General features: G+C 33.2%; 1 protein-coding gene across 8 annotated transcripts in view; it reads left to right on the top strand.

The window, feature by feature from the left end:
- The window catches only part of COL4A5 (collagen type IV alpha 5 chain), a 244038-nt gene that overhangs the window by 17929 nt on the left and 210333 nt on the right, over positions 1-15776 (top strand). The gene's annotated exons all lie outside the window — the stretch shown is intronic.

Genomic DNA, 15776 nt, shown 5'->3' with positions numbered 1-15776 from the left:
AGAGGGAAGGATTTTAGTTTTTCACTATTAAGTATAATATTGGCTGAGGGTTTGTGATATATGTAGACCAATTTTTTAAATAAATACCCATTTTTTTCCAATACCATATATTGAAAAATATCTCCTTTTACATTGACTTACTTTGATGGCTTCATTGAAAATCAGTGAATGTATACGTACAGATCTAGGTCAGAACACACTAGTCCATTCTATTCATCTATTTGTCTATATCCTTATGCCAATATCACAGTGTCTTAATCATTTTTAGCTTTATAATAACTCTTTAAATTCTGTAGTAAAAGTCCTTAAGTTTGGTTTTCAAGATTGTGTTGGCTATTGATTCCATATAAATTTTAGTTTCAGCTTATCAATTTCTACTAAAAATCCTTTTGAGATTTGGTTAGGGATAGCAACAATTGCGTGGATCAATTTAGTAACAATTGAAGTCTTAAAATTATTTATTTTTCCAATACATGAACACAGTACATCTCTCCATTAATTTGGATATTCTAAAATTACCTTCATCATAGAAGTCGTGTTTAGCATTTGTTCAATTTCTTCCTATGCATAAGCCTGTTTCTACAGTAAATGGTATCATTTTGTAAATTTTATTTTCAGTGTCTTGTTGCTTAAATATAGACATATAACTCATTTTTATTGATATTTTTATCCTAAGATATTACTATTTTTCCGTTTTTTAGGATATGATGTCCATATTGTAAAATTCACTCATTTTATTCACAGTTCTGTGAACTTTGAGAGATGCATGCACTAATGTTTAAGTGTAGTGCAGTCAAGATATAGAAGAGCATTCCTGAATTTATTCATTAGTTGTGGTAGTTATTTTGTATTTTCCATGTACATAATCATATCATCTACAAATAGAGTTATATTTCTTCCTTTCCAATCTGTATGCTTTATTGCACTGGCTAGGACCTCTACTACAAGTTTTATAAAAGTGGTAAGAGAAGACACCTAACTTTTGAACTATCTTTTGGGGGAAGATATTCAATATTTCACTCCTGTGTTACCTTTAAGTTTTTCATGTTTACAGGTTTAAGAGATCGTCCATTCCTATTTGCTGAGATTTTTTAAAAATATTAAACACCTATATAGTGTATGAAATGATTCCCCTGATTACTCTATCACCTATCTGGCTCTACACATAGACAAAAATAAAATAAAATGCTTTAAAAAATGTTAAAATTTCATCAAGAAATAATTAGCACCTATTTAAGCAATCATATTGTTCGGAGTTCATCTGAGCTGCTAGGCGTCTGAGTAGCCAATTAAAACAAGCCAAAATAAAAGTAACAGTCAAGCCTTTAATTGCTTACTGTGATTGTAAAAGCAATAGGCTAAACCAGGGTAAGTGCTAACTGTCCCTCCTATTTACATTTTTTTTTCCATGCAGTGGCTCCAGATCCATGGATCAATACAGACCTGGGGGTCAGGTTGTCTCACTGAAGGTACTTCAAACAAAAAGCTCCTTCAGTTTTAGAGACCTGGGAGCCTAAAGGAGGAAGGGGTGAAAGGCTAGGAGTGGAAAAGTACTGAGTACTGAGTCATAGTGAAGAACACTGTCTTCAAAGTTTTCCCCCACTTCCTCTGCCATGAACATTGTGAACAAGTCTGTGTGGACATATGCTTTCATTTTCTTGAGTAGATATCAAGAAATGAAGTTACTGGGTTATATCAGTCTATTTTTAACTTTATAAAAAACCGTTGAATTATTTTCCAAAGTGATTGTACTACTGTACATATCACCAATGTATATAAGTTCTAGTTGTTCCTCATCTTTTCCTGCATTTTCTATTGTCACTCATTAATTTTAGCCATTTTTCTAAGTATTGCTATCTCCTTGTAATTTTCTTATAGTTATCTTTTTATTTATATCCAGAAATTTACTATCTTTGGTGTACTGTTCTGTGAGTTTTGATAAAAAAATGCAATCTTGTAACCATTGACATAATCAAAATTCAGAACAGTCTCTTCACCTCAAAACATTTCTTCATTCTGCCCTTTGTAACTAGCCCTTCCATCTACCCACAGTTCCAGGCAATCACTCATCTATTTTCTGTTCCTATAATTTTACCTTTTTCATAATGTCATATAGATCAAAGCATACAGGATGTAACCTTTTAAGTCTAGCTTTTTTCTCTTAATGTAATGCATTTGAGATTCATCCATGTTGTGTGCATCAGTAGGCCATTTCTTCTTTATTTGTTTTCTTATGATTTAGTGCTAAAATCTCTATCTATTCTGGATATCGTATCTTTGTCTGATACATACATGTTTTGTGGCTATGTTCTCCCATTTGGTGTCTTGCCTTTTCATTTTTTTAACTGGTATTTTCAGAGAATAAAAGTTTAATTTTGACACAGTCCACTTTATCATCTTTTTCTGTTTATGGCTTTGTGCCCTTTATACTAAATCTTTGAATATCCCAAGATCACCAAGATTTCCTTCCACGTTTGCTTCTAAAAGTTTTTTACAGTTTTAGCTTTTGACACTTAGTTATTTTATGTATGTTTTTTAGTAAGCGTACTGTTTTTTTATTTTTCCCCATATGTTTAACTAGTTCCAGTGCCAATTATTGAAAAAGATGATCCCTTCCCCATTGAATTACTTTGATACCTTTGTTGAAAATCAATTGACCATATACGTTTGGGTCTATTTTTGGACTCTAAATTGTTCTATCAATCTATATGTCTATCCCTAAGGTGATACCATACTGTCCTCATTACTGTAGTTTTATAATAAGGCTTGAAATCAGGTAGTGTTAATTCTCCAAATTTGTTCTTCTTTTTCAGACTTTTGGTCCTTCTCTTTTTCCTTTTCCTCTTTCTCTTCCTCTTCCTCTTCTTCCTCCTACCATCCCTTTTCTCTTTTTTCCTACTTCTCCTCATTTGTATTTCTGTATAAATTTTTACAACCAGCTTGTCAATTCATACAAATAGAATTCTTGGAATTTTGAATGGGATTGTGTTTAATGTACAGATCATTTTGGGGGAAAAACTGATGTCTTAACAATACTCAGTATTCTGATAAACAAACAGAGTATATTTTTTTCTGTTTATTAAGGTTGTCTTTAATTTCTCTCAGTAATGGTTTATACTTTTCAGTGTGTAGGTCTTATATATACTTTGTTAAATTTATCCCTGAGTATTCATGTGTTTGAATAGTATTGTTAATGGTATATTTTATTTTCTGTTTTCAACTGTGTGTTAATATATAGAAATACAATTTTTCTATTGATCTGTATACTGTGATCTTGCTAAATTAATTTATTATTTCTGGTTGCTCTTTTATGGATTACTTAGAATTATCTACATACATGATTATGTATTATCTGAATTAAGATAGATTTACTTCTTCCTTTCTACTCTACACACTCCTTTTTTCCCGTTATCTTATTGTTAGGACCTTCTGGAGAATATTTAATATAAGTTTGAGAACAGTTTTTGCTAACTTTTCCAAGTGTCTGAAAACATTTGTCTCACATATTTTGTAGAATTTTCTGGTTGTTTATGGCAAGAGGGTAAGTCTAGTAGCAATTGTTCCAACAAAGCCTGCTTTCACTTTTTTTTTATAACTGCTGTGAACATTTTTTAACGGAATTATTTGAATTTCAGATTATTTTCTTTGAATAGACTTCTAAAACAAGATGTTGTCATCTATGTACTTCTCTCTCCCTCCCAACCTCCTTCCCCCCTCCTCCTTTCTCCACCTGCCTGCCTGCCTGCCTACCTACCTACCTACTGATTCATCCATCTGTCTAAACCTAAGAATTAACCCAAGAGTGGTAATCCTGTTTTCTACTTCTTCTAATACTTCACATCATCTAGCATAGAGCCTTTCATTTAACTAATGGAAAGTAAAGTTTTTTGAGTAGTTAATTTTCTCATACACAGACTATTCCTTAAATAATAAGATAGAGGCATTTCTCATCTTGCTTGTGAAGTTTAAGGGAAGAGAAAACTGGGATCATTACCATAGTTTTTATTTCCTATTACTTTATTTTACCTCTTTTAAATGTCTTTTTGATAATGTTGTAGGAAACAAAGAATTAAACTATATGTAGGTCTCAGATTTGGTCACTGCTAAAATATTTTGATAGGAGAAAGATTCTTTTCCTAACTTTTCTTAATTTTGACTTAACTTTATAGGAGAAATGCTTGAACAATAATCCTATAGGAAGTGGCCTAATCCATGTTTAGCTAATTTGAGTTATTTTAGTTTTAGGAAGACTTGTGAAATGTGAAGCATTTACAATAGTTCCCCACCCCCACCCCCCCCAATCCATGGTTTTGCTTTGCATGGTTTAAGTTACTCGCGGTCAACTGTAGTCCGAAGTACTAAATTTTCCTAATCATCAATATTATCTGTTCTTGAAATCCAACCATTGACATTGTTATGACTCAATGATCCATGATCACCCAAAGCGGATGACCCTTCTTCTGATGTATTATCAGAAGGTCAGTAGTAGCTTAATGCTGTCACGATGCCCACATCATTCACCTCACTTCTCATAATGTAGGCATTTTACTGTCTCACATCATCACAAGTAAGGTGAGTACAATAAAATAAAAAATAAAATATTTTGAGAGAGAGAGAGAGAGAGAGACCACATTCGCATAACTTATTACAATACATTGTTATAATTGTTCCATTTTATTGTTAGTTATTGTTGTTAATCTCTTACTATGGCTAATTTATAAATTAGTTTATCATAGATATGTATATATAGGAAAAAGCATAGTATTTATAGGGTTCAGTGCTATTAGTGGTTTCAGGCATCCACCGGGGACCTTGAAATATAGCCCCCTTGAATAAGGGAGGAACTACTGTATTTAAGCTGTAGTATCCCATTGAGTAGTTTTTCTAGCTGGCTATAAATGAGCCAATTTGTCCTGGCTTTAACGTCATGTTAATTTTTATTGTTTCAAAATAAAGGAGTCAATTCTTTTTATGTTGTGATCTTTAAAATAAGCTATACATTTTCTTCAGATGTGGGTATGTTGAAAATTTCCACTGTCTGGAAAAATTCATCTCCCTTAGGTTGTGTATTTCACATTTCCCATTCCCTCCACTCCCTAAAGATACTAGATACATTTGGAAGAAGAAAAATAATGGCTTTTTTCTTTTAGTTCTTATGGTTAATTGAGCTCTTGGGTTTAAAATTTTTTTCAATGTTTTTTACTTCAGAGTGAATATACTCAATTTACAGTAATTCAATTAATAGTGAATAAATTTATTACTAGCTCTCACTTTTCTCAATTCTATTTGCCTGCTTATATTTTGCATCCTGTTGAAGCATTTCATTTTTTCTCCACAGTTGCAATAAAGACTTCTTTTTGTTAAAGCACAAGCTTATTAGACCTTATCACAGCCTTCATGCCTTCATTTGTGTATACTGTGCAATGGGAAAAAAACACAGACTAATGTTGTAAAATAGCAAATGAGATTAAACTGAGAAAGTTCATCTTTCTTAGCAGCTGAGAAAAAGGTTCATCTTCAGGGCCTTGCATTTGTTTGCCTAATTTGACTGATATGTTTGAATTTGTAGATTTATGACCTATATATTAAAAAGATGGGTTTATAAACTTATCTGTATCCTAGGAGATTTTCACACCCATATTCTCAATTTTTCTATACTCTATGATACCCAGATAGGTAAAGGAAAGCATCTTTTTCTTCAGATGGTTAAATCTTTATAATTTGAAATTGACAATAAGCTAAAAAATAAAAGCAAAGGCGAGTTCAAAATCCAATCTTTCTGATTTTCATGAGGCATTGTAAACATTATATTTCCCAGGCTTTGTTTTCAAATCAGGTCCTGATTTATTTTGAAAAGAAAAAGAACTGAAAATATTCAGAAGCAAGAGATATAAAATATTTCAGATTATAGTCTTTTTCTTAGCTTTGCTTACATGTCTACTTTTTCATCTGTATCCTTACTTTATGGTACTTAAAAATTCTGTAAAGATTTTTACTATCTTTAAACGTTAATATAATTATAAATTATTATAGAAGACAAGAGTACAGACATAGGTTCTCATTAAACTGCAATTGATAGAAATGTGTACTCATGGGAACATTAACTTGGTTCATTTTGAGTAGATTACTCTAGGGCCTAAAGTTTCATCTCCTTTCCCTACCATTGTCTTTAAAAATGCAACATTAGCCTAAACATAACTTTTAAAAATATTAATATAGGACTTCTCTATGATGAATGCTCATTCAAAATTAAATGGTGAGAAAGGACTTAGAAGATGATAATGAAATTATGGGTCCTTTTTTTTTTTTCTCTATCTGTATTTTCTCAGTTATCTATAGTAAATATAACTTTTGAAATAAAATATTTATAATACTAAATATTAGTTTATGGTTGACTATTTCCACTTTTGGATTTAAACAATTTAACAACATATTTTAACAGCTAACTATTTTTATGCCATTCATCTTATTAAAGGAAAAGAAGGCTAGATGAATTGATGGAAACTAAAACAATATTTTAGTATTTTAATTAACATCTAAGGTCAATTTTAGACTTTTCCTTTACTTGCCTTACTTAAAGTAGAACTTCGGTGGTTTTTTTTGTTTGTTTGTTTTTTTTAAGTAAAAAATTCTGGAGTGTGCCAGAATAACCTAATGCCAGTAATAATTTTGTCATTGACACAATAGAAAGGAGTCATCTTTAATTTGTATGCACTCTTTCATATAAAGTGTAACATGTATTCTTACTCTATTTTCCCTACTCAGTGACAAATGCCTTTCTACTTTTCACTTTATCAAAATTTAAAAAAGTGATTTTGAATGCTGGATCTAGCTATTTCACTTATATTTGGAGCAAAATGTGTAACATATGTATGAAACTTGTGATTTTATTTTAAGGTCTTATGAATGTATCCAAAATCTTTAGATAAATTGACACAAAATTTGCTATAAAATACAAATTCCTTCCTGATTAAAAAAAAGAATTTTAAACGTTTATATTTTAATTTTTTTTCTGATTGAATTAAGAATACTCAGGATTTATGAAATACAGTATGTAGTAACTCAAATAAATACTTATTAAGTTCTATATAATTTATTCCAAAGACTTAATAAAATCATTTTAACTAGTTTATGCTGTTTCCCAATATTGTCCTAATCCATATCTCATTTTACAATTTCCCTGAGGAAGAAAATTATTTCAGTGCCGGTATGTATTTGAGAGTTGACTTCATAGCCAAGCTGGAAGAGAGGGCATTATGGAAGTGAGATATATTTTTTAGGGTTTGTCTTGCTGAGAGGATGTAGATTTTCTGATTCTGTCTAGAACAGCGGTACCCAGCCTTTTTGGTACCAGGGACCAGTGCTCCTATGAGAATCTAATGCCTAATGATCTGAGGCGGAGCAGAGGTAGTGATGCTAGTGCTGGGGAGCCAGAAAATACAGATGAAGCTTCACTGGCCCCCCCCCCCGCCGCTCACCTCCTGCTGTGCGACCTGGTTCCTAACAGGCCTCGTACCAGTACCCGATCTGTGAGAAGGAGGTCGGGTATCCCTGGTCTAGAAGATAGTATAGGTGAATGCAGCTGGGGAAAATGAGAATGGCATCCCTCTAAGCATATTGTATCCATCCTCTTTTAGGATTCTGCACATTTCTTAGTCATTCCTTTGTCAGGTAGTCATAGTGTAGTGTGGGAGGTATATTTACTTCTCCACATGGTTTGAATTAAGAATTGTTGTTGTAGTAGTTTATCACAACCAATGATTGGAAAGAGCAGGATTTGGAAGTTAGGTTAGACTTTAGAAATAGGAGTAGAGAGAGAATGCTCAACGAGTTTATCCTGGACACCAAAGGGTTAGGAATTAGAGTGATGGATTGCTTTAACATTTTGGTGTTTTGCATTTGGTAGGACAAATTCCTCCCTTTTTATGACAGTACAAAACCATCACAATAATTAGTTCTAAAGTTACTATGATATTACAGTGTAATGGTTTAGTTTAGAGGATGCACATTGACATCAGGCTTGGTTTAAGTTTGACTCTACCACCTACTAATTAGGCTAATATTATCAGCCTAAAGTGTCTTAATGCTTAACACATAGTAAGTGTTCAATAAATGATAACTGATTTTTCCAAAGGATCTATAGTCTCTTTCAGTAGAGTTTAGTGAAATCTAGTTGCCTTTCCTTAGGCAGAGTAATTTGTTTTCCTTCTTATTTAGCTTTCTTCATCTCTGGTTTTTACCATAAGGTAGAAAGGTGACTTAAAAACACTTCCCCCTTCCATTTATTTCTACAGTTATTGGCTAGACATTATGTGAGTTAAATATGCATATACCAATATTTGATATATTAAAAAACAGATATAATTCATTTAATAGTGTTGTCTGACCAGAGATAAAATGATCCAAAAGAGATAGGAAAATGGGGGAGTGAGAGTAGTTGTAGAGAAAATTAAAACAAATGTGTGAACAAGAGAGCAGGTTTATCTGCAGCCATAGGGAAAATCTGTTAAAACTACTCTGCCCACTTTGATTTTCTAGAAAGCTTCTTAAGGTTTTTAAATATTAAATTATTTATTGTGCTAAAATTAAATATTCAGATAATTGCAGTATATATATATATATTCATATATATGAATATAACAAATATATATAACAAATATATATATATATATGCTGCAATTATCTGAATATTTAATTTAGATATATATATAAAAATATATATATATACATATATATATATGAATATATATTACATATATGTAAGTTTGTTATTCCAAAACTAATTTTGGGGTTCCTTTTCACCAAAGGAAATTTAAATAAATACTTCGAATATTTCAGGAAATACACCATGCCCTTCAGTAAATTTAAGGGAACAAGTGAATAACTTAGCTATTCCAACAATGTTTTGCCTCCGCATTCCTTGGCGCAAACAAGGACCTCAGTGAAGCGTCCCTCATGGGAGTTGCCTGTGGAAATCTTACTGAGGAGGCCCAAGTCTCAATTTAGGTTCCCCTCCTTTCTATTTTTTTTTAAATCAACTTTATTGATGTATAGTTTGCATACAATAAACTGAATTCATTTTAAATATACAGTTTAATGAGATTGGACAAATGTATACACCCACAAGATATAAATAGTTTTATCATCCCCCAAATTTCACTCATGTCCCTTGCCAGTAAAATATTGCCCTGTCCCTGTATCCTGGAAACCATTGATCTGCTATCTTTACCTATGAACATTTGTTTACAAGTTAGATTGTACACATAATTTTCTCTGCCCTTGGGTAAATGCAAAGGAATGGAGTGTATACTGTATTAAACTTTACAAGAAACTGCCAAAATATTTGTCAGTGTTTGTACTATTTTACATTCCTACCAGTAGTGTATAGGATCTTTTAAATTTTAACTATCTTAGTAGATCTGAAGTGATATCTTGTTTTATTTGCACTTTCTTGATGCTGAGTATATGTTCATGTAGTTATTGGCCATTCAAATACTTTATTTTGTGACGTGCCTTCTCTAATTTTTGCCTATTTTTAATAAATTGGATTGCATATCTTCTTAAATTGAAAGAGTTCTTTTTATATTCTGAATACAAATTATGTGTTATATGCACATGCGTGCACACATGCACAGTGTTTTTCCCATTCTGTGGGCTGCATTGTCTTTTCCTTAATAGTGCATTCCAATTAGCAGAGTTATTTTAGTTTTTAAAAATTATTAAATTTATTGGGGTGACATTGGTTAATAAATTATATAGGTTTCAAGAGTACCATTTATCTATATATTTTATTGTTCACCACCCAAAGTCAAGTCTCCTTCTATCACCATTTATTTGACCCCCCTTTACTATCTACATTTTCTCCACCCTCCTTTCACTCTGGTAATAACCACATGTTGTCTGTGTCTATGAGTTTTCGTTTGTGTTGTTCGTTCGTTGCTTTTAGTTTTATATCTTACATATGAGTGAAATCATATGGTTCTCAACTTTTTCTGTCTGACTTATTTGACTTAGCATGATTATCTTCAAGATCTATCCATGCTGTTGCAAATGACAGTATTTCATTTTTTTTATGGCTGAGTAATATTCCATTGTATATATGTACCACGGCTTCTTTATCCAAAATAATAAAAGTATGTTTTGGTTGTTTCCATGTCTTGATCATCAAGGATAGTGCTGCAATAAACATAGGGGTACATATATATTTATGAATAAATATTTTCAAATTTTTTGGATAAATACTGGGAGGGATTGCTGATCCATATGGTAACTCTATTCTTAATTATTTGAGGAACCTCTATACTGTTTTTCATAGTGGCTGTACCAGTTTGCATTCCCACCAGCAGTGTATGAGGGTTCCGTTTCCCCAACAACCTCTCCAGTACTTGTCATTACTTGTCCTATTGATGACAGCTATTCTAACAGGTGTGAGGGGATATCTCGTTGTGGTTTTGATTTGCATTTCCCTAATAGCTAGTGAAGTTGACCATCTTTTCATATGTCTGTTGGCCATTTGTATGACTTCTTGGGAGAAGTGTCTGTTCAGGTTCTCTGCCCATTTTTTAATTGGATTGTTGGTTTTTCTATTGTTGAGCTCTGTGAGATTTTTGTATATTTTGAATATACCCTTATCAAAGGTGTTGTTTGCAAGTATCTTCTCCCATTCGATGGGTTGTCTTTTTGTTTTGTTGATGATTTAATTTGCTGTCCAGAAGGTTTCTAAAAGTTCGGTATACCTCAAATTACTTATTTTTGCTTTTACTTCCCTTGTCTTTGAGATCAAATACATAAAATCCTCTCCAAGACCAAGGTCCATAAGTTTGGGAACTCTGTTTTCTTCATTGTATTGTATTGTTTCAGGTCTTATATTTAGGTCCTTAATTCATTTTGAGTTAATATTCGCAGGTGGTGATAAACAACAGTCTAGTTTCATTCTTTTGCAGGTGGCTTTCCATTTTTCCTAGTACTATTTATTGAAGAGACTTTCCTTTCTCTATTGTATATTTATGGCATTTTTGTCAAAAATTATTTGCCCAAATAAATATGGGTTTACTTCTGGACTCTTGATTCTCTTATACTGGTCTGCACGTCTCTTTTTTCTGCCACTACCATGCCGTTTTGATTACTGTTGCTTTGTAGTATAATTTGAAGTCAGGCAGAATGGTGCCTCCAGCCTCATTCTTTTTTCTCAGGATGGCTTTGAAAATTCGGGGTTTTTTGTGCTTTCATATAAATCTGATGATTTTTTGTTCTATTTCTTTAAAAAAATGCCAAAGGGATTTTGATGGAGATTGCATTAAATCTGTATAATGCTTTACGTAATATGGTCATTTACACTATGTTGATTCTTCCAACCCAAGAACACAAACGGAAAATATATTTCCGTTTCTTCGTATCTTCTTTGATTTCTTTTAATAGGGATTTATACTTTTCGCTACATAGGTCCTTTACATGTTTCGTTAGATTTATTCCTAGATATTTTATTCTTTTTGTTGCAATTGCAAAAGGAATTATTTTTTCCACTTCTTTTTCTGACACTTCATTATTAGAGTTTAGGAACGCTATGGATTTTTGAACATCGATTTTGTATCCAGAAACTTTACTGTATTTACTTGTGGTTTCTAGTAGTGTTCTTGTGGAGTCTTTAGGGTTTTCTATATAGAGAATCATATCATCCGCAAATTGTGGCAGTTTGACATCTTCATTTCCTACTTGGATGCCTTTTATATCTTTCTTTTGCCTGATTGCACTCGCTAGGAGCTCCAATGTTATATTGAATTACAGTGGCAATAATGGACAACCTTGCCTTGTTCCTGATCTTAGAGGGAAGATTTTTAGTTTTTCACCATTAAGTATAATGTTGGCTGAGGGCTTGTCACAAATGGCCTTTATTATGTTAAGGTACTTTCCTCCTATACAGATTTTGTTAAGTCCTTTGATCACAAATGGATGCTGTATCTTGTCAAAGGCTTTTTCTGCATCTATTGATTTGATCATATGATTCTTATTTTTAAATTTGTTCACATTGTGGTGTATCACATTGATTGATTTGTTGCACCATCTCTGTGCTCCTAGGATGAAGCCCACTTGATTGTGGTGTATAATCTTTTGAATATGTTGCTGTATGCGGTTCGCTAGTATCTTATGTAGGATCTTTACATCTGTGTTCAGGGGAGATATCGGCCTATAGTATTCTTTTTGTGTGTGTTATCTTTACCAGGTTTTGGTATCAGGGTAATATTGGCCTCATAAAATAGTTTGGGAAGTATTGTCTCCTCTTCGATTTTTTGGAAGAGTTTGAGTAGAATAGGTATTAAATCTTCTTTGAATGTTTGGTAGAATTCACTGATGAAACCATCTGGTCTTATTGGACTTTTACATTTGGGTAGGTTTTTGATGATTGTTTCAATTTACATACTGCTGATCAATTTATTTAGATTTTCCAGTTCTTCTTGATACAGTCTAGGAAGATTGTATTTTTCCAAGTACTTGTCCATTTATTCTAGGTTATTAAATTTAGTGTTATATACTTTTTCATAGCATTCTCGTATGATCCTTTGTATTTCTGCGATGTCATTCATAATTTCCCTTTTCTCATCCCAGATTTTTTTTGTGTCCTTTCTCTTTTTTCTTTAGTAAATCTAGCCAGAGATTTGTCAATGTTATTAACCTTTTCAAAGAACCAGCTCTTTGTTGCATTTATTTTTTTCTATTGTTTTTGTTTATTTGTTTTTAATTTCATTTATTCCTGCTTTAATTTTGATTACTTCTGTCCTTCTGCTGACTTTAAGGTTCATTTGTTTTTCCTTTTAAGTTTTTTTAAAGGTGAAGTGTTAGGTTGTTTATTTGGGCTCATTCTTGTTTTTGGAGATGGGCCTGTAATGATATGAACTTACTTTTTATGACCGCTTTTGCCATGTCCCAAAAGTTTTGATATGTTATACTATCATTATCATTCTTTTCTATGCATCTCTTGATCTCTCTTTTTATTTCTTCCATGACCCAGTTATTCTTCAGTAGCATGTTGTTTAATCTCAATGTATTTGTGGTTCTACCTGCTATTTTTTGCGGTTGATCTCTAGTTTCAAAGCATTATGGTCAGAGAATATGGTTGATATAATTTCAACCTATTATATTTGTTGAGGCTATCTCTGTGTCCCAGTATGTGCTCAGTTCTTGAGAATGTTCCATGTGCATGACAGAAGAATGTTTTGGGATAGAACGCTCTGTAAATGTCTAGTATGTCCAGTCGGTCTAATGTATCATTTAAAGATGTTATTTCCTTATTGATTTTCTGTTTGCATGATCTGTCTATATCCAACAGTGTGGTATTTATGTCCCCTAGTACGATAGTGCTTTGGTCTGTTTCTCCCTTTAATTCTGTTTATAATCGCTTTATATATTTTGGGGCTCCCTGATTGGGAACATAGATATTAATAAATGTTATGTCTTCTTGGTGCATGATTCCCTTTATCATTATGAAATGTCCCTCAATAACTTTCTTTACCTTTTTTATTTTGAAGTCTATTTCGTCTGATATTACTACTGCTACTCCTGCTTTTCTCTGAATGCCATTTGCTTGAAATATTTTCCACCCTTTCACTTTGGGTCTATATTTGTCTTTGGAGCTGAGATGTGTCTCCTGGAGGCAGCATATGGTTGGGTTTTGTTTTTTGATCCATTCTGCAACTCTGTGAATTCTTATTGGTGAGTTCAGTCCATTTACATTTAGAGTGATTATTGAAATATGAGGTCTTCTCATAGCCATTTTATCTTTTGCTTTCTGGTAGCTCAGGGTTTCCATTGCTTCCTTGTCCTTGTGTTTCTGTTTTCTTTGTTTTGGTTGGCTTTTGTAGGTTTTGCCTCTGATCTTTCTTGTTTTATGTTGTATACTTCAGTTCTGAATCTTCTGCTTGTGGTTACCATTACACACACAAACACACACACACAATCATCCATTTTCTTCTGTGCGTGCCTTATCGCCATCCCCCTTTGTTAATTCTGATCTTTATATCTTCCCCTTTTCAGTTATTGTTGTCTCATTTGTCCCTATGTATGCTGAACGTTCATTACTATCTTGCTATAGCAATTCTCTTCTTATTATTTAAGCTTATAATGCTCTGTTCATAGTAAGGGTTGCACTCCTCTGCTTCTATTTGCCTGATAGTCACGTTACTCTTAATTATGTATTTTTTTTGGTCATTTTGTTTTAGGTGAGCTGACCCCTTTCAGCATTTCTTGTAGTGCATGCCTCATAGTGGAGAATTCCCTCAATTTTTGTATGTGTGGAAATGTCTTAATTTTTTCTTCATATCTTAAGTAGAGCTTTGCTGGATGCATTATTCTAGGCTGGTAGTTTCTTACATTTAATAGTTCAAATTTTGGATTCCACTCATTTCTGGCTTATAAGGTCTGTGCTCGGAAGTCTGAGGATAATCTCATGGGTTTTTCTTTACAAGTTACCGTCTTCTTCTCCCTGGCTCTCCTGAGAATTCTATATTTGTCGTTTATTTTTGAGAATGTTAATATTGTTTGTCTTGGAGAAGGCCTTCTTGGGTTGAGATATTTGAGTGCTCTGTGACTTTTTGAATTTCAAGCTCCAGTTCATTCCTTAAATTTGGAAAATTCTTGTCATCTATTCATCCAAAAATGCTTTCTAATCCCTGCTCCTTTTCCTCCCCTTTGAGAATGCCCATTTTCTTATGTTTCCTTTCCTGATGGTATTAGCTAGTTATTGTATTTCTCTTTCATTATTTTTCAATTTTTGTTTTTTCTCTTCTTCCTTCTGATTTATGTCTTCAATATCAATGATCCTTTCCTCCATTTGGTCAAATCTATTTCTCAAGCTTGCTATTTCATTTTTCAACTCTTGCAGTGTTTTTTTTTTTTTAATCTCCAGAATCTATTCTATTATTTTCATTTCAATCTCCTTGCTTTTCAAAAAGAACTAAATTCCCCACTCACCCCTAGTTTTTTTTTTTCAATTTCTGAAATTGTTGACATGAGTTGGTTTGGATCTCACTGAGTTTTTTCAGAAGTACCATCCTGAATTCACTGTCACTTGTTGCATATTTCTATGTCTGTAAGGTTATTTTCTGGAGATTTTTCTCTTTCTGACCTGCCTTGTCACCTTAGTTGTTCATGGTGTTTAATGGACTATTTCTCCACCTGAGCATTAATGAAAGCATATTCTGCTTTTTTTCCAGAAAGAATATTTATTATATAAAGGTCTCTCTTTAACCTGTTGCAAAGAAGGCGTTTTTCTTTCAGTTTCCAGCAGGTGGTGTCTAAGTCTTTTGGATCTCTGCTTTATATAAAGTTTTAATAATGCCTTTTTTTCTTACAAATATTAAATCATGCTCGCTACCCTCAGTCTCGGTCCCTGTCTGTGTTAGCGACAGTTTTGGTACCGTTTGCTCTGATTCCCTGGGGTTCCGTGGTGTTCAGTTGGAAGATATGGGGGATGGGACCTTTGGGTTGGGGTTTGGGGCTGTGGCTCAGCCTTGTGTTTTGCACGTGTGGCTGGTAATAATCAACTATTGCTTCTCTGCCGTCTCCACTTCTCAGCTTTCTGCCCTGTTCTCTCGGCAGTGCTGCTGCGTGGAGCTCACAGCTCTCTCAGGCAGGGCTGTGCAGGAAGCCTACTGTATCTTTTCTTCTCTCCCTCCTCCTGCAGGGAGCTCTGGCTGTAAGAGGCAGCTTTGTTTCTCCCAGTCTACCACCTGACTCCCATAGTTCTGACCTGTGGTCACTCTTATGCGCACATCCCACGCTCA

This window comes from Pteropus medius, unplaced genomic scaffold (assembly GCF_902729225.1).
Source record: "Pteropus medius unplaced genomic scaffold, Ma_sr-lr_union100, whole genome shotgun sequence".
NCBI lineage: Eukaryota > Metazoa > Chordata > Mammalia > Chiroptera > Pteropodidae > Pteropus > Pteropus medius.
Note: the sequence above shows the minus strand (reverse complement) of the source record. Positions and strands in the feature narration are given on the sequence as shown.